This window comes from Capra hircus, chromosome 28 (assembly GCF_001704415.2).
Source record: "Capra hircus breed San Clemente chromosome 28, ASM170441v1, whole genome shotgun sequence".
NCBI lineage: Eukaryota > Metazoa > Chordata > Mammalia > Artiodactyla > Bovidae > Capra > Capra hircus.
Genome location: NC_030835.1, coordinates 3,167,365 through 3,195,032, shown reverse-complemented (window position 1 = coordinate 3,195,032; position 27,668 = coordinate 3,167,365). Strand labels below are relative to the sequence as shown.

At 39.9% G+C, this 27,668-nt stretch overlaps 1 long non-coding RNA gene across 2 annotated transcripts; it reads right to left on the bottom strand.

The window, feature by feature from the left end:
- LOC108634139 lies at positions 97 to 27,349 on the bottom strand. Of its 2 annotated transcripts, none has more exons than XR_001917390.1 (3): positions 27,206 to 27,349; positions 9,852 to 9,942; positions 97 to 375 (listed from the first exon to the last, which is right to left on the bottom strand). It is a non-coding gene; the product is annotated as an uncharacterized LOC108634139 (long non-coding RNA). The 2 variants fall into 2 exon arrangements; XR_001917391.1 differs by lacking the exon at positions 27,206 to 27,349 and adding an exon at positions 26,981 to 27,060.

The following is a 27,668-nucleotide window of genomic DNA, read 5'->3' as shown; positions in this document are numbered from 1 at the left end:
CACAGGAGAAGAGAGTGTCAAAGGATGAGATGGCTGGATGGCATCACTGATGCAATGGCATGAACTTGGGCAAACTTCAGGAGATGGTGAGGGACAGGAAGGCCTGATGTGCTGCAGTCCATGGGGCAGCAAAGAGTCAGACATGATTGGGTAACTGAACAACAACATAGCCAATTAGCAGAGACCCCTCTTCTAGGCTTGCCTTGTAATTCACTAGTCTGGGTGTTGTTTCCTGACTTGACGAGTGCAGGTGGTCATGACATGATGAATAATGCAGGTCTTCATGACTTGATGAGGCAAGGTCATCATGAGGTGATACAGGCAAAGATACATTCGGGTTTTTCATATCCGAGTCCTTTCCTTTCTGATCTTCTCCTGAACAAAGAAAAGGAAAGAACTGATTAAATGTGAAGGGTTACAGAGGACAGGCTGAAACTTAGTGAGAAAAGTCAGGTTACATGAGGGGAACTTTCATCTGCTTTTCCATTTTAGAGTCACCTCATCTTAATCTCCTAATTAATCACTTTTCAACTTGCTTTGAAAAAATAACTTAGCAAACACGAGCCTACCTCTAGGATTTTCCTCAGAAAGTGGATTTTTGAGCAGTCCCTTTGTTCCTGCTTTCATATTACTCAGTAAAGTACTCTTCAGGAAAATTCTAAACATATACCACCTACAGAGCCTATGCATCGGGATCTATAGCATTCAATTCTTCTGTGTCTCAGAGTCTATTTCTTGGATAAAGAATAGTGTGTTATATAAGTCTCCTTTTACATTTTGAATTGTTAATAATAAATCAGAAATATGTTAGTGTACATAGAAAGTTGTTTTAGACTTTATTGAATAATGTCATTTGAATCATCCCTAGGAAACTCACTATTGGCTTTATTTTAAGATTTTTGGTAATTACTCTGTTAATTTACTCCACAGAACCTTTCATAGAAACCAAGGGAGTTATTTTTCTCTGACCTTAGAATTGAGCATTCAGAGTACTGTTTCTTGTATCATGGTAAACTTAAAGATTATGATTTAGAAATTTATAACATAGCATATTAAAAAATCAACAATAAAAAGTAAAGCATAGTAAACAAGTACTGAAGAGATGGAAAAAGGCATTTCTGAATGTGTCAAAAAAGGAAATCAAATAGAAATTGTGAACTATAACATGAATTAATTTTTAAGTATATATTAAGAAATATCAATGGTATTAAAACTAATGTGAAGTAGCTAAGGAACTGTTTAATGGGGAAATGTATAGTTTGAAAAACAGTTTTTAAAAGACAGAAGAAATGACAAAAATGTGTTTTGTATTCAATAACAAGGGCCAAGAATAACTGAGGAAATCTTGCAAAACAGAAAGATATCATAAAGAAAAATAACAAATAGAAAATAACCTAACATAACAGACTAATCAACAAATCAAAAGCTGTTTCTCTGAAATCAAAGACTTAAAAATATACCAACTTGTTTCACTACACCTTATAATAGCAAAAAAAAAAAAAAAGTCACAACCACAAATCCAACTATCATTTTAAGAACTAAGAAGAAAATTCAATTAGACAAACTTGATTAAATGGAAACTTTTATAAAATTATAAATTATCAAAATCTACTCAAGAACATACAGAAAGTCTGAACAGTATAACTATTTAGAAAGTTAAACCAATAATAAAAAGTCTCACACCCTGGAGGCAAAAGGAATCTAGACCCAAACAGATCCCCAGATGATATTTTATCAAATTTCCAATGAACAAAAATCTCCTTCTTATGCAAATTGTTTTAACAAAAATTTTAAGCACTGATATTTCATTTATATTAAAAGGTTAGCAAATCCTGACATGAAAACAATGCATGTAAAAATACAAGGAGGAAAAATTATAAGCCAAGTTCACAGTTGCAAAAGCCCTAAATGAAACACTGCGACACGATGCAGTGGGAAAGACGCACAGATGGAGAGTCATCTCAAGAGTGCAAAGCACGCTCAGGCTCACAAACGTCTGTGCAAACCGGCATAGTGACAGCTGCTAACAAAAGAAAGGACAGAAACCCTGTTATCATCTGAACATAAAAAAATCGTGTGAAAAATTCAAAAGTACTTCAAGGTAGAAACAGAAGAAAACTTCTTTAATTTATAGACAAGTTTATTTAATCAAAATGCTGAACCAACAGTATCCTTAATGGCAAAACTTTTTAGACACATTCTCATTGTTTTAAAGAATATATAAGAAAGCCTACTACTTATTTAACATTAAAGACATAATCTGGGGGAAAAGCAAGTAAATTGTTATCTGCAAATATTGTAATTGTCCACATAGAAAATTAAAGAGACTCCAAGGTCAAATACTAGTAATAATAAGAAAGTCTGACAGAGGAGTTGACATGAGATCAATAAATTAGGATCATTCATAGGCCAACAACCAGATACTGCAACAAAGGAAAATACGTCATTCACAATAGCAATAAAAATACACAGTAACCAGAAACAGACCAAACCAAACACATATAGTGAAAATTGCAAAATTATGTTAAAAGTTACAAAAATAGAACAAATAACCTGTATTTCATACAAATGAAAACTCCTGTCATAATAATGGCAAGTATCCTCTAAATCAAACCACAGATTCAATGCAAATCTGATAAATATTCAAGTAGGATGTGTGGGGGTATTTGCGTGTGTGTGTGTGTGTGTGTGTGTGTGTGTGTGTGTGTGTGTATAAACAAACTAGGAAACAGAAATCTAAGAACAGGAAAAACAGTTCTGGAAAAGGAGAACAAACTGGGTGTACCTGCCCCATAAGACAGCAATACTTATTACAGACTGAAGTCACCAAAGCAGTGTGAATTGGTGTGAGGACGGAAAAGCAGGTCAATATAAAGGAACCGAGATTCAGAACCAGTCTCAAGCGGGTAAGAGCATCTGCCATTTGATAACACTGGCAGTGCGCAGATGAGAGTGGGGACAGGACTGAAATAAATGGGGGCAACACAGATACAAAGGATCATAAGAGACTATTGTCAGCAACTATACGCAATAAAATGGACAACTTGGAAGAAATGGACAACTTCTTAGAAAAGTACAACTTTCCAAAACTGAACCAGGAAGAAATAGAAAATCTTAACAGACCTATCACAAGCACAGAAATCAAAACCATAATCAGAAATCTTCCAACAAACAAAAGCCCCGGACCAGATGGCTTCACAGCTGAATTCTACCAAAAATTTAGAGAAGAGCTAACACCTATCCTACTCAAACTCTTCCAGAAAATTGCAGAGGAAGGTAAACTTCCAAACTCATTCTATGAGGCCACCATCACCCTAATACCAAAACCAAACAAAGATGCCACAAAAAAAGAAAACTACAGGCCAATATCACTGATGAACATAGATGCAAAAATCCTCAACAAAATTCTAGCAATCAGAATCCAACAACATATTAAAAAGACCATACATCATAACCAAGTGGGCTTTATCTCAGGGATGCAAGGATCCTTCAACATTAGCAAATCAATTAATGTGATATACCACATTAACAAATTGAAAGATAAAAACCACATGATTATCTCAATAGATGCAGAGAAAGCCTTTGACAAAATTCAACATGCATTTATGATAAAAACTCTCCAGAAAGCAGGCATAGAAGTAACATACCTCAACATAATAAAAGCCACATATGCTAAATCCACAGCAAAATTATCCTCAATGGTGAAAAATTGAAAGCATTTCCCCTAAAGTCAGGAACAAGATAAGGATGCCCATTCTCACCACTACTATCCAGGATAGTTTTGGAAGTTCGGGCCACAGCAATCAGAGCAGAAAAAGAAATAAAAGGAATCCAGATTGGAAAAGAAGAAGTAAAACTCTCACTGTTTGCAGATGACATGATCCTCTACATAGAAAACGCTAAAGACTCCACCAGAAAACCACTAGAGCTGATTAATGAATACAGTAAAGTTGCAGGATATAAAATTAACACCCAGAAATCCACGCGTGAGGCAGGGTGCTCAGGGCTGGTGCACTGGGACGATCCTGAGAGAAGGGATGGGGAGGCAGGTGGGAGGGAGGGTCAGCATGGGGAACACATGCACACCCATGGCGTCATGGGAATGGATGGCAAAACCACCACAATGCTGTAAAGTAATCAGCCTTCGATTAAAATTTAAAAAATAAAAATAAAAAAAATAAAGTATAGGCTGCACACCAGGAAAATAAACGAGGCTGTGGCAATTGGTTTACCTGCCATGAAAGAAAGACCATATCCCTCCTCGCTGCATAAGAGCAGAAATCAAGATATACAGAAGAAAAGAGACTATTTTTATTATTTTAGAGTAGAGACAGTTTTTGGAATCATGAAAGCAATGTTTATATAAGAAAAAGCTGATATTTGAATATTCATTTAAAAGATAGTATCAAAAAATAAGCATTTACTAAGGGAAATGATATAACTGATGACAAAATTTATCTAGGCTATATAAAGAGTTCTTAAAATTCAATAAGAAGAGCAACCAAATATTACTAACTTGAGAATAGAGAAAATTTACCTCATGTCCTCTGGGAAACTCCTTTAACCACTAGAAAAAAAAAAAAAAACTGAGCAATAAGATACGGTGCTCTGAATGCTGTGGGATACAAGCCTAACACTCCTGATAATGAATGTTAAAATTGCACCATAGCTTCCTAAAGCCCTTGACATTGGATATTACTGCCACTATTGCCTCATATCAAGATTTAAAGAACAGTGAGCTCTGCAAACCTAAGAAGGAGCTTCAAATGCTATGGAGGTCAGTTACATGGAAAAAAGTGTCTAGAAGACTTATTAACAAGCAATTCACAGAAGAAGAATACTTAAACACTAATAAATGTATGACAAACTGTCCACCATCAGTTAATAAAGGAATGAAAATTAGAATAACCTGCCGCTGACTTTCACTTCTGCCTATGAGGGATTTAGTGCTGCAAAACTTATTCACAACCAGAAAACAGGACAAAAGTACATGTGACAGCAACTTTCAGATATTGTAAGATAAGCCTGGAGTATCTTATCACGCGATCAAGCCATTATATGCTCAGAAAACAAAAGGATGGGTTATGTCAAAGAGACACAGGAGTCAACCTGAAAGAGCGCCCAAGGCCCAGAACAACTGGAACAAAGTAAATAACATAACTAGATTATAATATAAATTATAAAATACATATGCATGAGTCCATACTGATATGCTGCAGCTAAGTCGCTTCAGTCGTGTCTGACTCTGTGCGACCCCATAGACGGCAGCCCACCAGGCTCCGCTGTCCCTGGGATTCTCCAGGCAAGAACACTGGACTGGGTTGCCATTTCCTTCTCCAATGCATGAAAGTGAAAAGTGAAAGTGAAGTGGCTCAGTCATGTCTGACTCTTAGCGACCCCATGGACTGCAGCCTATCAGGCTCCTCCGTCCATGGGATTTTCCAGGCAAGAGTGCTGGAGTGGGGTGCCATTGCCTTCTCTGATACTGATATAAGCAAATTAATAAATAAATAAGTAGGGGAGTAGAAACAAATCTTTATAAGGTAATCCCAAATAATATACATATATTACTCCCTCCTCTAGGAGGCAGAGCTTCTTGCTCCCTTCCCACCTATGGGAGCAGCCTTATTTTTTGACCTCTTGAATATTGCTCTCCTCTTCTGATGCCACTACCATTGTCCAAGTTGTCACCATTTGTCTTAATTAGTGCCACTGCCTCTTAATAAGCCCGCTCTTTTCACACTTACTATCCATCCAATACATCCTCAACACTGAAATGAGAGAAATAACAGATAACAGAAACATACATATAGGAGTTCTAGATGTTGGCATTAACAAAGTCTCTTAAAGTGATATGTTTAAAGTATAATCAAAACAAATGAAAATCTAGGAAAGGAGCTGAATGAAAGATTTCTGTGGTTTAAAAGGAATACAAGAAGCAACCTACAATAAATGTCCATCAAGAGAGGAACAGATAAAGGACATGAGGCACACGTATAAGACGGAGTATCACCATCTTTATCACCACTTATCACATCTTATATTCATTACATCCTATTACCGTTTACTCAGTTCAGTTCAGTTCAATCGCTCAGTCATGTCCAACTCTGCAACCCCATGAATCTCAGCACGCCAGGCCTCCCTGTCCATCACCAACTCCCAGAGTTCACTCAAACTCACATCCATCAAGTCGGTGATGCCATCCAGCCATCTCATCCTCTGTCATCCCCTTCTCCTCCTGCCCTCAATCCCTCCCAGCATCAGAGCTTTTCCAATGAGTCAGCTCTTCGCATGAGGTAGCCAAAGTACTGGAGTTTCAGCTTTAGCATCAGTCCTTCCAATGAGCACCCAGGACTGATTTCCTTTAGAATGGACTGGTTGGATCTCCTTGCAGTCCAAGGGACTCTCAAGAGTCTTCTCTAACACCACAGTTCAAAATCATCAATTCTTTGGCTTTCTTCACAGCCCGACTCTCATATCCATATATGACCACTGGAAAAACCATAGCCTTGACTAAATGGACCTTTGTTGGCAAAGTAATGTCTCTGCTTTTCAATATGCTATCTAGGTTGGTCATAACTTTCCTTCCAAGGAGTAAGTGTCTTTTAATTTCATGGCTGCAGTCACCATCTGCAGTGATTTTGGAGACCCCAAAAATAAAGTCTGACACTGTTTCCCCATCTATTTCCCATGAAGTGATGGGACCGGATGCCATGATCTTCGTTTTCTGAATATTGAGCTTTAAGCCAACTTTTTCACTCTCCTCTTTCACTTTCATCAAGAGACTTTTTAGTTCCTCTTCACTTTCTGCCATAAGGGTGGTGTCATCTGCATATCTGAGGTGATTGATATTTCTCCCGACAATCTTGATTTCAGCTTGTGCTTCTTCCAGCCCACTGTTTCTCATGATGTACTCTGCATAGAAGTTAAATAAGCAGGGTGACAATATACAGCCTTGACATATTCCTTTTCCTATTTGGAACCAGTCTGTGTTCCATGTCCAGTTCTAACTGTTGCTTGCTTCCTGACCTGCCTATAGGTTTCTCAAGAGGCAGGTCAGGTGGTCTGGTATTCCCATCTCTTTCAGAATTTTCCACAGTTTATTGTGATCCACACAGTCAAAGGCTTTGCCATAGTTAATAAAGCAGAAATAGATGTTTTTCTGGAACTCTCTTGCTTTTTCCATGATCCAGCAGATGTTGGCAATTTGATCTCTGGTTCCTCTTCCTTTTCTAAAACCAGTTTGAACATCTGGAAGTTCACAGTTCATGTATTGCTGAAGCCTGGCTTGGAGAATTTTGAGTATCACTTTACTAGCGTGTGAGATGAGTGCAACTGTGTGGTAGTTTGAGCATTCTTTGGCATTGCCTTTCTTTGGGACTGGAATGAAAACTGACCTTTTCCAGTCCTGTGGCCACTGCTGAGTTCTCCAAATTTGCTGGCATATTGAGTGCAGCACTTTCACAGTATCATCTTTCAGGATTTGAAATAGCTCCACTGGAATTCCATCACCTCCACTAGCTTTGTTCGTAGTGATGCTTTCTAAGGCCCACTTGACTTCACATTCCAGGATGTCTATTACCAGCCATAAAAAAGGACAAAATAATGCCATTTGTAGCAACATGCAGGGACCTAGAAACCATCATACTGAGTGAAATTAGACAGAGAAAGACAAATATCATATGATATTGCTTATATGTGAAATCTAAAGAAAGGGTACAATTAACTTATCTACAAAATGGAAATAGAGCATGTAGAAAACAAACTTATGGTTACCTGGAGATGAGTGGGGGGAAGAGGTAAATTGGAAGATTGAGACTGACACATACAGAATCTATATATAAAACAGATAACTAATAAAGACCTACTGTATAGCATGGAGAACGCCACTCAGTGCTACGTAATGGCCTATACGGGAAAAGAAGCTAAAAAGGAATGGATATATGTATAACTGCTTCACTTTGCTGTACACCTGAAACTGCGCAATATTGTAAATCAACTATACTCCAATAAAAATTTTTAAAATAATAAAGTGGTTTGGCTCTTGCTTCATCTCTCTTATTTTGGATTTTAAATTCATCCATATGTTTAACTTTTCAATTTTACAAAGCATCCTCTTTCCTTGAGAAAAGAGACAACTCACTAAGTGGCAATAAAGAATAAAACTATAAATTACTATAACATAATGTAGTTCTTTCTGAATATAGAAAAATACATTCAGAATCTGAAAAGTTCTACCAATAAAATATGAGAATTGCTAATTTTACTTTAACTTCTTCAAGAAAGCACACCCAAGTCGGGCCACTTGCATATTAATTTGCAAGTGTCTTAAGAAAATTAATGACAAATATTCTTTGTATACCGTTTTTTGTTCTTTGCCCAGATGCTAAAACAAAGTCATGGAGTGTATAGGATTTAATACGAAAGAGCTGAGTCAAATTATATTTTAAAAGATTCCTTTAAAATTTAAATTTCATCAGGCTCTCAAATAGAAGGTCAGAAGATAATTGATAGAACAGTTAGTGCACAGTTAGCTTAAAATGGGAAAAGTATCAAGCAGATTTTTTTTTAAAATCAGATTACACAAAAGGAAATAAATGATCCTGGACAGTAAACACAGCAATGTAAATTAAAGGAAGCTCAAGGCATCATTTCAAAACAAGTAAATTAACCACAATTCTTTTTGCCAGGATAACACCAAATATGGTGAGATTATAGTATAACCAATATATTGCTGGCAATGTGATTTAAACTCTTCTAATAATAAAAACTAATACAAAATTCAGATCCATTAGCTCAAGGATCCCCATCTGGAGAATTTATCCTAAAGAATAAATTGGGCTTCCCAGGGGGCGCTAGTGGTAAGGAGCCTGCCTGCCAATGCAGGAGACGTAAGAGATGCAGCTTGATCCCTGGGTCAGGAAGATCCCCTGGAGGAGGACATGGTGACCCACTCCAGTATTTCTGCCTGGAGAGTCCCATGGACAAAGGAGCCTAACAGGCTACAGTCCATGGGACTGCAAAGAGCTGGACACGACTGAAGCAACTTAGCACACGTCCTAAAGAAATAATTCAATGAAAGAACAAAATCTATAAATGTTATTAATAAATCAATAATAGTATTTATAATCAAAGGGAACAAAAACTGGAAACAACATACATGTTATGGATAAGTAATAAGTGAGAAAGAAAGCGGCCTCCAGGTCTTTCAGATTGCAAACAGGACCAGAATACTTCTGGAGTCAGACCTGCAAGGCTAGAAGGTCAGCCTGGCAGGGAACGCCCTTTGTAGAGCTCTGGCTTAAACCTCTAGGTGGAGGGAGCAACATCCACACTGATCACAGGGGGGCAGCGTAGAAGAGCAACCAAGGGCTAAGCTGAACAAGGAAGGAATGAACAAAGGTACAAGAGAAATGTTGAAAACTGATGGCAAGCTCCTAGCGTGGGAGGCATGCACGACAGTGACAACACGGGTCGGCCGGGGACAGTTAGCATCTAATTAAAACACTGCGCTAGTGTTATACACAAAATCCTTCTTTGTGCTTCTGTGCTTTTACATACTTTCTAAAGTACATAGGTATTTCTGTAATACATATATATTACACGTACAATCAGAAGGAAACATTATTTAATCAGAGTAAAATAAAACACAAGAGTCTAATCTTTGCTATTCTCAGCACAGTGGCTTGTTAAGAGATGCAGAACCTTGGGCCCCACCACAGACTCAGTGAATCAGAATGTGCAGGTTCACAAATTCACAGATGGGTCCTACATATTTGCAGTCTGAGAAGCACTGCCCTGACTCTCCTGCTCCCCACACCCGCCACAGTGCAAAGTGCATAAGAACCTACCAGACTCCGCCGCAGCATTTTCCAGTGAAGACATGTCTTCATTCCCAAAAGAGATGGGTGAAAGTTTTCTCCAGGTACTGAGCCTCGTGTTCTGAAAGTTAGACAGACAGTCTAATTAATATCCTGGGGCTGGCACACAATTGTTTTTCACCTGGTCAAACATACAATGTAAAGGAATTTTAGACAACTCGAGTTCTCACAGTTTTAACGTATTATTACTCATTTATTTAGTCACTGTTATTCAGCAAATTGAAGGCCAGGAGGAGAAGGGGACAACAGAGGATGAGATGGTTGGATGGCATCCCTGACTCAGTAGATGGACATGAGTTTGAGGAAGCTCCGGGAGTTGGTGATGGACGGGGAAGCCTGGCATGCTGCAGCCCATGGGGTCACAAAGAGCTGGACACAACTGAATGACTGAACTGAACTGATTCAGCGAATTAATTCTTTTATGCCAAACTTATTCTGAATTAGGTGCTGGGGACTCATTACTGAAGGATAAAAATTAAGTTCAGAGCCTGTCTTCAAGGAGCTCATCTTCAACCTATAGAACAGTCCTCACATAGGATAAACATTTTCTCTTCTAATCTTTGCCATAGTAGGAGTGTAAGATAATGTTATATTGTTCCTATTGGTTAAAATTTAGAGAGTTTTGTTTTGTTTTGGTCTGGAGACTTTTATCATTAGTTTACTTGCAAATGAAATTAAGTAAAAGTGTTAGTTGCTAAGTCATGTCTGACTCTTTGCTAGCCCATGAACCATAACCTGCCAGGCTCCTCTGTAGAATACTAGAATGAGTTGCCATTTCCTATGCCAGGGGGTCTCCCCGACCCAGGGATCGAACTCTTATCTTCTGCACTGCAGGCAGATTCTTTACCATTACACCACAGAAGTAAGGTTACTATAACTGAACCTAAAAGTTATTATTTTGAAACATATATTTTAAAACTTTGTGATACAGTACGTTAAGAATGATTATTTAAAACATGGAAGTAAGGCAAAATCATAGGTGGTGTATCCTTTCAATGTTATATGAGAATGGTATTTAAAAGGCCCTCCCAAGGATTAACAATATAAAGGGATTGTACTTTGTACAACTCATTATTTACTGTTGATTAAAAGTCCTAGACTTAGTAAGAATACATGTTAACCTATAAATTTTCATTCTGTAGGGATATAAATAATTTCCATCTGGATAAAGAAAGATAATACTGATGGGGGCAGTCCTAAGATGGCTGAGGAATAGGACGGGGAGACCACTTTCTCCCTCACAAATTCATCAAAAGAACATTTCAACACTGAGTAAATTCCACAAAACAACTTCTGAATGCTGGCAGAGGACATCAGGCACCCAGAAAAGCAGATCATTGTCTTCAAAAACAGGTAGGAAAAAATATAAAGGACGAAGAAAAGAGACAAAGGAGGTAGGGAGGGAGCTGCGTCCCGGGAAGGGAGTCCCGTCCCGGGAAGGGAGTCTTAAAAAGAGAGAAGTTTCCAAACACCAGGAAACACTCTCGCTGCCGAGTCTGTGGCGAGCCTTGGAAGCACAGAGGGCAACATAACAGGGAAGAAAAATAAATAAATAATTAAAACCGACAGATTACGAGCCCAGCGGTAACTCCCCCAGCGGAGAAGCAGTGCAGACGCCTGCATCTGCCACTAGCAAGTGGGGGCTGGGCAGGGAGGCGCGGCCTGCAGTGCTTTTTAAGAATCGGGCAGAATGCCCCGAATGGAACCAGAGTGAACTAACTTGGGCTAGCATACCAGACTGTGGGATAGCTACCACACAAAAAGCTTTAACGTAAGATACCACCAGGACCGCGCACAGGACAAAGGACGCATCGGACATAGCCAGCTGCAGACCATCCCCCTCCGATGACAGGCAGCCAGAGCCGTAAGGGTTGGAAGGGGGCAATCGAGGCCCAGAGAGACATTACCTACCAAACCGCAAGCAGGCTTCTTTGCTAAGTCTTCTTGGGCTCTGGACAGTCGCCATCCTCCTGAGAAGGGGCGCCAGCGGTCCACCCGGAACACTGAGCAGCAGGGACGGGCGCTAAGCCGCAGCGACCGCGCCCGCCAAACGCCTGGGCCACTCGGCCTGGGGAGGGCGCAAAACGCAGGCCCAGCCGAGTCTGCGCCTCTGAGGGCTACCTGAGAGCCGGGCCTGAGCGCTTAGACTGGGGAGGCGCATGCAGCCTGGGGCCGGCCTCAGACAGCTCCCGGCCGGGCAACCTAGAGCCTGAGTGGTGTGCGCGGTGAGCGGGGGCAGGCCCAGCGGAGCTGAGACACTGCGAGCACATGCCAGTGTTGCTCACTTGCAGCATCCCTCCCCCCCGACAGCGCGACTGAACAAGTGAGCCTAAAAAAAAAAGGGTCCACCACCGCCCCCCCGTGACAGGGCAGAAATCAGACACTGAAGAGACCAGCAAACAGAAGTTAAACAGAGGAAACCGCCTTGGAAGCGACCCCACACTGCCCACAGCACCAGAGAAAGTCCCAGAAATATCTTTACTATTTTTATGATCATTCTCTTTTTTGTTGTTGTTGATGTTGTTGATTGTTTTTTCTTTTCTTTTTCTTTTTTTAAACTTTTTAAAATTTTTAAGTTCTCTATTTCTCCTTTTTTATTTTTATAACCTACCATTACTTTTCAAAAAAAAAAAGACCCTATTTTTAAAGCAAATGCCGTATATATTTTTTTGTGGTTGTTGTTGTTGTTTTTTAATAATTCTTGTGACTGTTTTTTTTCTTCTTTTCTTTAATATTGTATTTTTGAAAATCCAACCTCTACTCTAGATTTTTAATCTTTGCTTTTTGGTATTTGTTGTCAATTTTGTACATTTAAAAACCCAATCTTCAGTACCCAATTTTACCTGAGAGCGAGATTACTGGCTTGACCATGCTCTTCTCCTTTGGACTCTACTTTTTCTCCACCAGGTGGCTCTGTCTCTTCCCTCCCCCTTCTCTTCTCTACCCAACTCTGTGAATCTCTGTGTTCCAGACGGTGGAGAACACCTAAGGAACTGGTTACTGGCTGGATCTGTTTCTCTCTCCTTTTCATTTCCCTCTTTTATCCTCCTGGCCACCTCTGTCTACTTCCTCCCTCTCCTCTTCCCTGTATAAATCTGTGAATACCTCTGAGCGGTCCAGACTGAGGAGTGCACATAAGGAAGTTATTACTGGCTAGCTGGCTCTCTCCTCTTTTGATCCCACCTCATCTCATTCCAGTCATGGCTAACTACCCCCTCCCTCTTCTCTTCTCCATGTAACTCAGTGAACCTCTCTGGGTGTCCCTCAATGTGGAGAAACTTTTCATCTTTAACCTAGATGTCTTATCATCGGTGCTGTATAGATGGAGAAGACTTGAGGCTACTGTAAAAATAAAACTGAAAACCAGAAGCGGGAGGCTTAAGTCCAAATCCTGAGAACATCAGAGAACTCCTGAATCCAGGGAACATTAATCGATAGAAGCTCATCAAACGCCTCCATACCTACACTGAAACCAAGCTCCACCCAAAGTTCCAGAGCAAGACATACCACGCAAATTCTCCAGCAACACAGGAACACACCCCTGAGCTTCAACATACAGGCAGCTCAAAGTTACTCCAAAACCACTGACATCTCATAACTCATTACTGGACATTTGATTGCACTCCAGGGAGAAGAAATCCAGCTCCACCCACCAGAACTCCAACACAAGCCTCCCTATCCAAGAAACCTTGACAAGCCACTGATACAACCCCATCCACAGTGGGGAAACTCCAAAATAAAGAGAACTCCACAAATTCCCAGAATATAGAAAGGCCACCCCAAACACAGCAATATAACCAAGATGAAGAGACAGAGGAATACCCAGCAGGTAAAGGAACAGGATAAATGCCCACCAAACCAAACAAAAGAGGAAGAGATAGGGAATCTACCTGAGAAAGGATTCCAAATAATGATAGTCAAAATGATCCAAAATCTTGAAAACAAAATGGAATCACAGATAAATAGCCTGGAGACAAGGATTGAGAAGATGCAAGAAAGGTTTAACAAGGACGTAGAAGAAATAAAAAAGAGTCAATATATAATGAATAATGCAATAAGTGAGAACAGAAACACTCTGGAGGCAATAAATAGTAGAATAACAGAGGCAGAAGATAGGATTAGTGAAATAGAAGATAGAATGGTAGAAATAAATGAATCAGAGAGGAAAAAAGAAAAAACAAATTTAAAGAAATGAGGACAGTCTCACAGACCTCCAGGACAATATGAAATGCTCCAACATTCCAATTATAGGAGTCCCAGAAGAAGAAGACAAAAAGAAAGACCATGAGAAAATACTTGAGATAATATTTGAAAACTTCCCTAAAATGGAGAAGGAAATAATCACCCAAGTCCAAGAAACCCAGAGAGTTCCAAACAGGATAAACCCAAGGTGAAACACCCCAAGACACATATTAATCAAATTAACCAAGATCAAACACAAAGAACAAATATTAAAAGCAGCAAGGGAAAAACAACAAATAACAACAAATAACAAATATCCTTATGGATTCCCATAAGGATAACAGCTGATCTTTCAATAGAAACTCTTCAGGCCAGGAGGGAATGGCAAGTCATACTTAAAGTGGTGAAAGAAAATAACCTACAGCCCAGATTACTGTACCCAGCAAGGATCTCATTCAAATACTAAGGAGAAATCAAAAGCTTTACAGACAAGCAAAAGCTGAGAGAATTCAGCACCACCAAACCAGCTCTCCAACAAATTCTAAAAGATATTCTCGAGACAGGAAACACAAAAAGGCTATATAAACTTGAACCCAAAACAATAAAGTAAATGGCAACAGGATCATACTTATCAATAATTACCTTAAATGTAAATGGGTTGAATGCCCCAACCAAAAGACAAAGACTGGCTGAATGGATACAAAAACAAGACCCCTATATATGTTGTCTACAAGAGACCCACCTCAAAACAAGGGACACATACAGACTGAAAGTGAAGGGCTGGAAAAAGATATTCCACGCAAATAGAGACAAAAAGAAAGCAGGAGTAGCAATACTCATATCCGATAAAATAGACTTTAAAACAAAGGCTGTGAAAAGAGACAAAGAAGGACACTACATAATGATCAAAGGATCAATCCAAGAAGAAGATATAACAACTATAAATATATATGCACTCAACATAGGAGCACTGCAATGTGTAAGACAAATGCTAACAAGCATGAAAGGGGAAATTAACAGTAACACAATAATAGTGGGAGACTTTAATACCCCACTTACAACTATGGATAGATCAACTAAACAGAAAATTAACAAAGAAACACAAACTTTAAATGATACAATAGACCAGTTAGACCTAATTGATATCTATAGGACATTTCACCCCAAAACAATGAATTTCACCTTTTTCTCAAGAGCGCACGGAACCTTCTCCAGGATAGATCACATCCTGGGCCATAAATCTAGCCTTGGTAAATTCAAAAAAATTGAAATCATTCCAAGCATCTTTTCTGACCATAATGCATTAGATTAGATCTCAATTATAGGAGAAACGCTATTAAAAATTCCAACATATGGAGGCTGAACAACTCGCTCCTGAATAACCAACAAATCACAGAAGAAAGCAAAAAAGAAATCAAAATATGCATAGAAATGAATGAAAATGAAAACACAACAACCCAAAACCTGTGGGACACTATAAAAGCAGTGCTAAGAGGAAAGTTCATAGCAATACAGGCATACCTCAAGAAACAAGAAAAAAGTCAAATAAATAACCTAACTCTACACCTAAAGTGACTAGAAAGGAAGAAATGGAGATCCCAGAGTTAGTAGAAGGAAAGAAATCTTAAAAATTAGGGCAGAAATAAATGGAAAAGAAACAAGAGACCATAGCAAAAATCAACAAAGCCAAAAGCTGGTTCTTTGAAAGGATAAATAAAATTGACAAACCATTAGCCAGACTCATCAAGAAACAAAGGGAGAAAAATCAAATCAATAAAATTATAAATGAAAATGGAGAGATCACCACAGACAACACAGAAATAAAAGGATCATAAGAGACTACTATCAGCAATTATATGCCAATAAAATAGACAACGTGGAAGAAATAGACAAATCCTTAGAAAAGTACAACTTTCCAAAACTAAACCAGGAAGAAATAGAAAATCTTAACAGACCCATCACAAGCACGGAAATTGAAACTGTAATCAGAAATCTTCCAGCAAACAAAAGCCCAGGTCCAGACGGCTTCACAGCTGAATTCTACCAAAAATTTAAAGAAGAGCTAACACTTATCCTACTCAAACTCTTCCAGAAAATTGCAGAGGAAGGTAAACTTCCAATCTCATTCTATGAGGCCACCATCACCCTAATACCAAAACCTGACAAAGATGCCACAAAAAAAGAAAACTACAGGCCAATATCACTGATGAACATGGACGCAAAAATCCTCAACAAATTCTAGCAATCAGAATCCAACAACACATTAAAAAGATCATACACCATGACCCAGTGGGCTTTATCCCAGGGATGCAAGGATTCTTCAATATCCACAAACCAATCAATGTAATACACCACATTAACAAATTGAACAATAAAAGCCATATGATTATATCAATAGATGCAGAGAAGGTCTTTGACAAAATTCAACATGCATTTATGATAAAAACTCTCCAGAAAGCAGGAATAGAAGGAACATACCTCAACATAATAAAAGCTATATATGACAAACCCACAGCAAACATTATCCTCAATGGTGAAAAACTGAAAGCATTTCCCCTAAAGTCAGGAACAAGACAAGGGTGCCCACTTTCACCGCTACTATTCAACATAGTTCTGGAAGTTTTGGCCACAGCAATCAGAGCAGAAAAAGAAATAAAAGGAATCCAAATTGGAAAAGAAGAAGTAAAACTCTCACTGCTTGCAGATGACATGATCCTCTACATAGAAAACCCTAAAGACTCCACCAGAAAATTACTAGAGCTAATCAATGACTATAGTAAAGTTGAAGGATATAAAATCAACACACAGAAATCCCTTCCATTCCTATACACTAATAATGAGAAAGTAGAAAAAGAAATTAAGGAAACAAGTCCATTCACCATTGCAACGAAAAGAATAAAATACTTAGGAATATATCTACCTAAAGAAACTAAAGACCTATAAATAGAAAATTATAAAACACTGATGAAAGAAATCAAAGAGGACACTAATAAATGGAGAAATATACCATGTTCATGGATAGGAGGACTCAATATAGTGAAAATGAGTATACTACCCAAAGCAATCTACAGATTCAATGCAATCCCTATCAAGCTACCAATGGTATTTTTCACAGAGCTAGAACAAATAATTTCACAATTTGTATGGAAATACAAAAAACCTCGAATAGCCAAAGCAATCTTGAGAAAGAAGAATGGAACTGGAGGAATCAACCTGCCTGACTTCAGGCTCTACTACAAAGCCACAGTCATCAAGACAGTATGGTACTGGCACAAAGACAGAAATATAGATCAATGGAACAAAATAGAAAGCCCAGAGATAAATCCACACACCTATGGACACCTTATCTTCGACAAAGGAGGCAAGAATATACAATGGATTAAAGACAATCTCTTTAACAAGTGGTACTGGGAAAACTGGTCAACCACTTGTAAAAGAATGAAACTAGATCACTTTCTAACACCATACACAAAAATAAACTCAAAATGGATTAAAGACCTAAATGTAAGACCAGAAACTATAAAACTCCTAGAGGAGAACATAGGCAAAACACTCTCAGACATAAATCACAGCAGGATCCTCTATGATCCACCTCCCAGAATACTGGAAATAAAAGCAAAAATAAACAAATGGGACCTAATTAAAATTAAAAGCTTCTGCACAACAAAGGAAACTATAAGCAAGGTGAAAAGACAGCCTTCTGAATGGGAGAAAATAATAGCAAATGAAGCAACTGACAAACAACTAATCTCAAAAATATACAAGCAACTTATGCAGCTCAATTCCAGGAAAATAAACGACCCAATCAAAAAACGGGCCAAAGAACTAAATAGACATTTCTCCAAAGAAGACATACAGGTGGCTAACAAACACATGAAAAGATGCTTAACATCACTCATTATCAGAGAAATGCAAATCAAAACCACAATGAGGTACCATCTCACACCAGTCAGAATGGCTGTGATCCAAAAGTCTACAAGCAATAAATGCTGGAGAGGGTGTGGAGAAAAGGGAACCCTCTTACACTGTTGGTGGGAATGCAAACTAGTACAGCCATTATGGAGAACAGTGTGGAGATTCCTTAAAAAATTGCAAATAGAACTGCCTTATGACCCAGCAATCCCACTGCTGGGCATACACACTGAGGAAACAAGAATTGAAAGAGACACGTGTACCTCAGTGTTCATCGCAGCACTGTTTATAATAGCCAGGACATGGAAACAACCTAGATGTCCATCAGCAGATGAATGGATAAGAAAGCTGTGGTACATATATACAGTGGAGTATTACACAGCCATTAAAAAGAATACATTTGAATCAGTTCTATGAGGTGGATGAAACTGGAGCCTATTATACAGAGTGAAGTAAGCCAGAAAGAAATACACCAATACAGTATACTAACACATATATATGGAATTTAGAAAGATGGTAACGATGACCCTGTATGCAAGACAGCAAAAGAGACACAGATGTGTAGAACGGACTTTTGGACTCTGTGGGAGAGGGAGAGGGTGGGATAATTTGGGAGAATGGCATTGAAACATGTATACTATCATGTAAGAAACAAATTGCCAGTCTATGTTCGATACAGGATACAGGATGCTTGGGGCTGGTGCACGGGGATGATCCAGAGAGATGACATGGGGTGGGAGGTGGGAGGGGGTTCAGGATTGGGAACTCATGTACACCCATGGTGGATTCATGTCAATGTACGGCAAAACCAATACAGTATTGTAAAGCAAAATAAAGTAAAAATAAAAATTTTATAAATAATAATAAAAAATAAAAAAGAAAGATAATACCAAAGATTATAATTTATTGCCCTGTTGGACAAAGACCAGGCTTTTAAAATCTGACCTAGCAACCTTCTTTAACATTTGTTCAAAATACGTATAAAAAACTAGATCCTCAAACTGATCTCAGAACCACCTCTGTCACCTTCCCGGCTGCTTCACTAATAAATAAAATGAATAAAATCCTTAACACAGTTTCATTTCAAATTTTAATGAGTTACATTTTAAGTTTTTTGAAAATTCTACTTTTATGAAGGAGGGGGTAGATTTCTTCTTTTTAAAAGGACATCAGGACTTCCCTAGAAGTTCAGTAGTTAAGACTCTACACTTCTAAAGCAGTGGACATGGGTTTGATTCCTGGTCAGGGAACTAACATCTCACATGCCATAAAGCCAAAAAAATAATAAAAGGACAGCAGTGGCCTTGTGACTGATACTGAGGTGGTGGACGTAAGTGATGAGCCTCCTCTGGAAATAACACTGAAAAGTCAAACATCTTATTGTTAAATAAAACCCACCAATAATGATGCCCAAGCTTCTACCTCCCAAATATATGACTGAAAATATTTTAAATGATAAAATCTTTTAAAATTTGTTTGAACTACAGTTGATTTACAACATTGTGTTAGTTTCTGGTATACACCAAAGTGATCAATTATATATAAACACACACACACACACACACACACAGTATTCTCCATTTCAGCTTCTTACAGGACTTGAGTCTAGTTTTCTGTGCTATACCATAGAAGCTTGTTGCTTATCTATTTTATAAACGCTGCACTGTGCCTAGTCACTCAGTCATGTCAAACTCTCTGCAACACCATGGACTGTAGCTCACCAAGCTCCTCTGTCCATGGGGATTCTCCAGGCAAGAATACTGGAGCAGGTTGCCATGCCCTCCTCCAGGAGATCTTCCCAACCCAGGGAATGAACCCAGGTCTCCCACACTACAGGCAGATTCTTTACCATCTGAGCCACCAGGGAAGCCCATTTTATATACAGTAGTTTGTATCTTAAACTCCTAATTTATCCCTGCCTTATGGTCACCCCTTCGGTAACCATAAATTTGTCTATGTCTGTGAGTCTGTTTCTGTCTTATAAATAAGTTCATCTGTATATCTAGATTCCACAAACAAGTGACATTACATATTTGTCTTTGTCTGACTTAACGTGATAATCTTTCGGTCCACCCATGCTGCTGAAAATGTCATTATTTCCTTCTTTCTTATGGCTGGACAGCAGTCCATTGTTTATATATACCATATCTTCTTTATCCATTCATCTGTCAGCAGACACTTAGGTGCTTCCATGCCTTGGCTATTGTACATAAGGCTGCTATGAACACTGATATGCATGTATCTTTTCAAATTAAAAGTTTTCTCCAGATATATGCCCAGGAGTGGGATAAATAAACAAGCATTTTTGTAAAAATCAATAAGAAAACAAACCAATTTTAAAATAGGAAAAAAAAGCGAAACTGACACTCCACCCAAGACTATGTACAGATGGCAGGGAATTCCCTGGCAGCCCAGTGGTTAGGACTCCATGCTTCCACTTCAGGGGGCTGGGGTTCGATCCCCGGTCAGGAAACTAAGCCCCATATGATACTCGGAATGGCCAAAAAAAAAAAAAAGGCACAAATGGCAAACAAGCATATGAAAAGATGCTCAGCGGCGTGTGTCACTGGAGAATTGCAAAATCAAACTACAAGAAGATGTTAAGAGCTAACTGTCAGAATGGTTAGGATTCAAAAACATGACAACACTAACTGCTGGCAAGAATGTGGATTCACTGCTGAGAATACAAAACGGTACAGTCACTCTAGCAAACTATTTAGCAGGTCCTTACAAAGCTTAGACTAGTATTGCCATGTGATCCAGCCATTGTTCTCCTAGTTATTTGCTCAGCTGATCTGCAACTATGTCCACACAAAACCATGCATTCAGATGACTATAGCTGGTTCACTCATAATCGGCAAAAAGGAAGTAATCAAGATGTAATTCAACGGTGGAATGGATAAACTATGGTACGTCCACAATGAAATATTATTCAGTGATAAAAAGAAATAAGCTATCTAGCCAGAAATCGATATGGAGGAATCTTAAGTGAATGCTGCTCTGGGAAAAAAGCCAGTCTGAAAAGGTAGGATTCCAGATTGGCTGTATGATTCCAACTCTATAAAGCCTTTATCAGATATGTGTTTTGAAAACATTTTCTCCTAGTGTACAACTTGTCTTTATTTTCTTAACAATATCTTTCACAGAAATTTTTAATTTTAATAAAGTCCAGTTTGTAAGTTTTTCCTTCTTTCTTTTGGTGTTGTGTCTAAAAAGTTCATTGCCAAAACCAAGGTCATCTAGATTTCTCCTATGTGACTGTGTCCTTTAAAGAGCTATTTTAAAGTCCTACCCTCCAGTATCTGTGAATGTGAACTTACAGGGCATTTCCCAGTATAACCAGGTGAGGATGAGTTTCTAACCCAATGATTGATATCCTTAAAAGACAAGTGAAATTCGGACACAGATACGGAGGAAGAAATCCATGTGATAACAGAGGCGAAAATTGGAGTCAAATGTCTACAGACCAAGGAGCTCAAAGATTACTGGCAATCATGAGAAGAGGGAGGCAAGGAAAGATTCTCTCATGGAGACTTTAAAGCCAGCAAGGCTTACTGACAACTTAATGTCAGAATTTTGCCTCCAAATGTGGAAGAATGCATTTTTCTTTTTTAAAATCATCCAGTTTGTAGTATTCTGTTATGGAAAACCTAGGAAAGTAATATATATTATGGCACCAGAATGTTGTGCTGATGTAATAATTACCTAAAAATGCAGAATTAGGTAATGGGTAGAAGATGGAAGAGTTCTGAGGTACAGAAATAACTTAGATTGCCTTAAAAATACTACTGATGCAAATACAAATGTTAGGGATTTCCCTGGTAGTCCAGTGCCTAAGACTTCACGCTCCCAATGCAGGGTAACTGGGTTCGATTCCTTGTCAGGGAACCAGGTCATATATGTTGTGTGGCATGGTCAAAAAAAAAAAAATTTAATTTTTAAAAATTAAATATATAAATACAGATGTTAAAGGCAATTCTAGCAAAGGGGTTGGAAAGAAAAGGGGAATCTTAGAAAAAAAGAGCATATCCCAAACATATAAAAAGTTTTACAGCTCAAAAAGAAAATCAACCCAATGCTTTTTCAAACGGGCAAAAAAATTTTAAAATAAAATTTTTTTCTTAACAAAGGAAAAATACAAATGGTACACAAACAAATGAAGAGATGCTCATCACCCCTGGCCAACAGGAAAATGCAAAAGAAAACAATACTGAGGCATCACCACATCCCTGCTAGAACGGCCGAAACGAAGCATGCACGCACAAAGCAACGCAGAGCAGTCCTGGCGACAATGTGAAGCGACCGGAGTGCCCATTGCTGCTGTTTGGGTCACGTAGTACCTGCTTATTTTTCTTAGAAGCACCTGTCGTTACCTTAAAATTTGCTTGCGTGTGTATGGAATAAGTCTAAATTTATCTGCTTATATGTTTACTGTGTATCACAACCAATAGAAGGACCATGAGGCTGGTGACTTGGTCAGTCTTGTTACCATTTTTGTCATGTCCACACCAAGAAAGATGGCACAAACTGGGCACTCAAAACATACGTATCAAGAGGCGGGAAAGAAAGGAAAGGACGCTAAGATAAGTGAACACGTGGGGCGAGGGACGCAGTCACGGCACGCTACAGAGGGACAGCGTGCTGCTACGGAAGAAAATGGATTTAGATCACCAGAAGGCTACATGCGGAGACCGTTCATTCCAGCTGCATGTCAGAGTTATCCGGAGAGCTCTGCAAAATGCCGATCCCTACACCAAATCGAGTTGAGAACCATTGAGGAAACGGAACCTAAGCTACAGAGCTGCATGCATCTGGGTGTAAATCTGGGACAAGTCACTTAACTTCCCTTTGCCCCAAAGCTCTCACCTACAAAATGGAAACAATATACACTTCCCGGAGTCATTGCCTAAAATTAAGACTACAGAGAAAGTTCTCAGTAAATGTTAATTCTCCTCCCCAGGGAAAACGATGAAATTTTCACTGCCCAGTGATAAATGCTAGTTCAATCATTAACTTATTTCAGACAGTGACTGAAGCCATGAAGTTAAAGACACTTGCTCCTTGGAAGAAAAACTATGAAAAACCTAAGCAGCATATTAAAAAGCAGTTAACATCACTTTGCCAACAAAGGTCCGTATAGTCAAAGCTATGGTTTTTCCAGCAGTCATATATGGATGTGAAAGCTAGGCCATAAAGAAGGTTGAGCACTGAAGAATTGCTGCTTTCAAACTGTAGTGCTGAAGAAGACTCTCGAGAATTCCTTGGACTGCAAGGAGATCAAACCAGTCAATCCTAAAGGAAATCAACCCTGAATAATTTTTGGAAGGATTGATGCCAAAGCTGAAGTTCCAATCCCTTGACTACCTGATGTGAAGAGTCAACTCATTAGACAAGACCCTGATGCTGGGAAAGACTGAGGGCAGGAGGAGAAGGGGCATCAGAGGGTGTGGTGGTGGGATGGCATCGCCGTCTCAATGGATGTGAGTTTAGCAAACCCTGGGAGATGAAGCACAGGGAAGCCTAGTGGGCCGCAGCCCACGGGGTCGCAGAGTCAGACACGACGCAGCAACTGAACAGCAACAATCAATTCACATTTTTCTTTCTTACTTGATTATCAGATTGAACATCTGCATTGGTACATTTAGAAATACAAACTTTTTCTACTCTCCTGATAAGATGATGTCTGAAGCCACATGATTCTCAAACCTGCCTGTAGGTTAATTACCTAACAAGACTTTTTTTTAATATCAATACCAAATGTCCAGACTTAGCCCAAGTCAACTGACTTAGAATCTCTGGGGTGAGAGAGAACATCAGTATTTTTAAAAAAGTTTAACTCAACAGTGATTTTAAAACATAGGCCTGAAAAGCACTGATTTGCATTAATGATATCCCATGCTAACTGCACATGTGAGTCATTCGGGGAGCTCTTAAAAACCAGATTGAGGCCAGAACCCCATCATGACTTACTGATTCACAATCTGTGGATGTAAACCATATCATTTTGCAAAGCTTCATAAAACTCCCCCAATTATTCTGGTGCAGACCCACTGGGAACCATTGCTTTACGCCATGCTTTCAGTCTCCTTGTTGTCCACCAGAAAACATCACTTAGAACTTCCGCTGGCCTCCTGTGCCAAGCCTGCTCAGTGGCTCTTAGTCAGCAGATGAAGTGACGCATCACAGCAGGTCTTGATTTTACAGATCTTTTTAGAACACGTTCATGTGATGCCCCTTGACCCAATCATTTGCCACACACGGTGCCCAGCACTAGCTATACAGTCCATGGTCCTTTCTAACCAAATCCCTGTGAGCGGCTGCTGGTCTGGTAAGGACACCATGGAGTCATATCACTCCCCAAGCTTTATTTCCCTCTAAATGGTATTGCAATGCCAGGACAAATTAAATGAATATCACTGGTCAAATGAATCTGAGTGAAATCCAAGTTGTTTTCTGCACTGAGAAAAAAACTGATCTGTTTGCTTCCCTCAGAGAGGTCATAAAAGTAGGGAAAACAAAGATGATCCCTGAGTTAAGAGCATTTCCAAACTCAACCTAAATCCAGCAGCAAAAACCTTAGAAAATGATTTCAGGGGTGTCAATCAGTCAGAAGACACACCACCATGGCGGCGCTATCAGGCAGATCGTAGTGCAGTGTTCACATAACCAGGCATTAATTTAGATTTATTAAGTATATTAATTCATATGATCCTCACAAGAACCCTATATATAGGTATTATAATTATTCTTATTTCATGGATAAAAAGAAAAAAGGAACAGAGGTTAAATATTTTGCCCAAAGTCACATAGCTAGTAGGTGGCAGTTTCTGAATCCAGTCAACCTGCTTCAGTCCATCATCTTGCCTACTCCACTACTTCAGCATAGAGATGAGTGATGGCTAAGTTCTTAAAAAAAAAAAAAAGTTGAAGTCTGCAGCAGAAACTGGATATCAGACCATGTGTACCTAGGGCAAGCTACTTAACCCCTCGGAGCCTACTTTTGCATCTGAAAAACAGAGATCATAATAGTACCTGCCCCGATGAGTCGAGGTGACAATTCAACAAGACCATGCACATAATGTGCTTCTAGACAGTGCCCGGCACGTCTAAGAGCGGTCAGTGTCAGCCATTATTATTATCTGTATCGGCCCAAGCAGTCAGGGGGAAATTAAAACCTATGAAGCTGAAAATGTTCCCTGCTGATCTTAGATCTGTAGACTCCCATTACAGCAGAGCAAACGAAGCAAGTTAACAACAGATAATTCACAAAACCTTAAACTGTCACTGAGGAAAACCCCCAGCCCCTCCAGTCCAAGACTATGAGTCAGTCTGGAAATGGAAAGCTCTATTTGCTATAGTTCTGCTGTTTTTAGAAAAACATACTCAAGTATCAAGTTGTAGAAATGTAACTGCACCAGGAGCTAGACTTTGAAGTAGCTGCAGACTGTGGTGGACTTTGGTTAGAGAATGTGTCACAGGAGAAGACTCCCCTCCGGTGGTAAACATCACTTTCCTCAGTCACGTTCGTATAAACAAAAGAAAAACAAAGTAAGGATTCAAACAGGTAACAGTCACCATATGCTGGCTGCTAAGTCACTTTAGTCGTGTCCGACTCTGTGCGACCCCATAGACGGCAGCCCACCAGGCTCCCCTGTCCCTGGGATTCTCCAGGCAAGAACACTGGACTGGGTTGCCATTTCCTTCTCCAATGCATGAAAGTGAAAAGTGAAAGGGAAGTCGCTCAGTCGTGTCCGACTCTTAGCGACCCCATGGACTGCAGCCCACCAGGCTCCTCCGTCCATGGGATTTTCCAGGCAAGAGTGCTGGAGTGGGGTGCCATTGCCTTCTCCACACCATATGCTTGTGACTGTATTAAACGTTTTCCATGTATTACCTCACCTAATCTTCACAACACTTTTCCCACCCACAGGAAGCCAACAACCCACTGGGTTAATCTCACTTTTAAGTTCATGACTACACATCTCAAGCAGGCACTCAGCGCTGCCTAGCAATCCAATTCCATTTCCCTTAGTTCACTTTCCCACTCTCCAGAAGGACTATGTCACAGGTATCTCCTAACGCCTCTTCTCCTCTCCCCCGCTGCCCTTACTCTCAGCCAGTGGCTGCCTTCATAGACAGATGGTGCCTCTACCACCTGTCTGCATCTGTACTTTCCTCAGCTTCCCCTCTAGATACAATGGAATATATGTTCCTATTCATTTCAAAGCCAACTGCTCACCAGCACTGGGGTCTCCTCTCTGAGGTATTCAAGTACTTCCCCTGAAATGTTCCCATTTTCCCCTTTTTTTGAATTCAATCCCACTACCACATAAACATATTCTAGTTTCCCCTATCTTAAAAGAAAATTCCACTTGACTTTAAGACCCCTCTACTCTACCAAAGTTTTTATTGTTAAAATGATGAAAATCCTCTTAATTGCCAAACTATTCTCACGTATTCACCATGGATGACCACCATCTCCCTCTGGCTTCCCTTCCTCTTCTCTATCTACACTCTCAACCTAGGTGGTTTCACTTAGTCCTTTAATTTAAATACCACTTATGTGCTAATGATTCCAAAGACCAATTCTAGCCCTAAAATCCCCTAGGACTTTAGACTTAAATTTCCAATGGCATATTTGACATACCAACTTAAAAATCTACTAGGTGGTTTATATTATATATGTTTTACCACAATTAAAAAAATCTACCAGGTGATTGACAGATAGAGGACAGAGAGATGAAAAACAAGCATGGCTAAATAATAATAGGGTCTAGGTGGTAAGCATATTCACTGTAAAATCCTTCCAAGTATATAGTTCATATGTTGTATGTTGGGGAAAAACCCCAACATAACCCTAACATATTATGTTAGGAGTCTCAACATAATATATTCAAAAAATCTTTGATTCCATCCACTTACAGCGTTCTCCCATCTCATTAAATAGCAAGGCAAAAGGAGGCAAGGCAAAACCCAAAACTCAGCCTTGAGTGGCTCTCTCCCACCTGGAATATAATTCCATGAAGGCAAGGACGCTGTTCATCTAGCAAAGTCCTAGCACACAGGAGGTGTTCAAAAATACCTGTGGAATTAATCATGAATTAATGCTCTGTTTCTCCCTAAGTCCTACAAGCCTCGCTAGTCCTTGAGTGAGAATGGCGCTCTTGGCCTCCAAACCGCCCCAGCCCAGGGAGCAAAAACTGTCCTAAGACCCGATCATGGCTTCTCACCAATCACAGCGGTTCCACGCTCGTCAGCGAGAGTTCAACGCCTTTCTTTACCACGGAACCAACGTGACTCCTGCCCCAAACCTGTGACACACAGGACCCGTGACACGTCACAGCGCAGCTGGGCCTCACACTGCCCAGGCTGTCTTCCCCCAAGGACTCAGCGGCCCCTGACCTCACTTTGCCCAGGGCCTGCCCGAATCCCGCCCCAAGACCTCCCTGTGGTGGCTGGGGCCACAGTCCACTCTTCAGTGGGCACCAGCGGCATCTTCCTCTCAAGACCATGGCTGGACCCAAGCCTGCCCGCACGCTCCTGTGCAGCAGCCCCTCTGCCCTCCCCCGCGTCCCACCTGGCCCCCGCGGCCCTCCTCACCTGGACCTGCCCCGCCCCGCCTGCCCCAACCGCCCCGCCCGCCTCCAGCCCCCTCCCTTGCCGGTTGGGTTCACGCGGGAGCTTCAGGCCGGG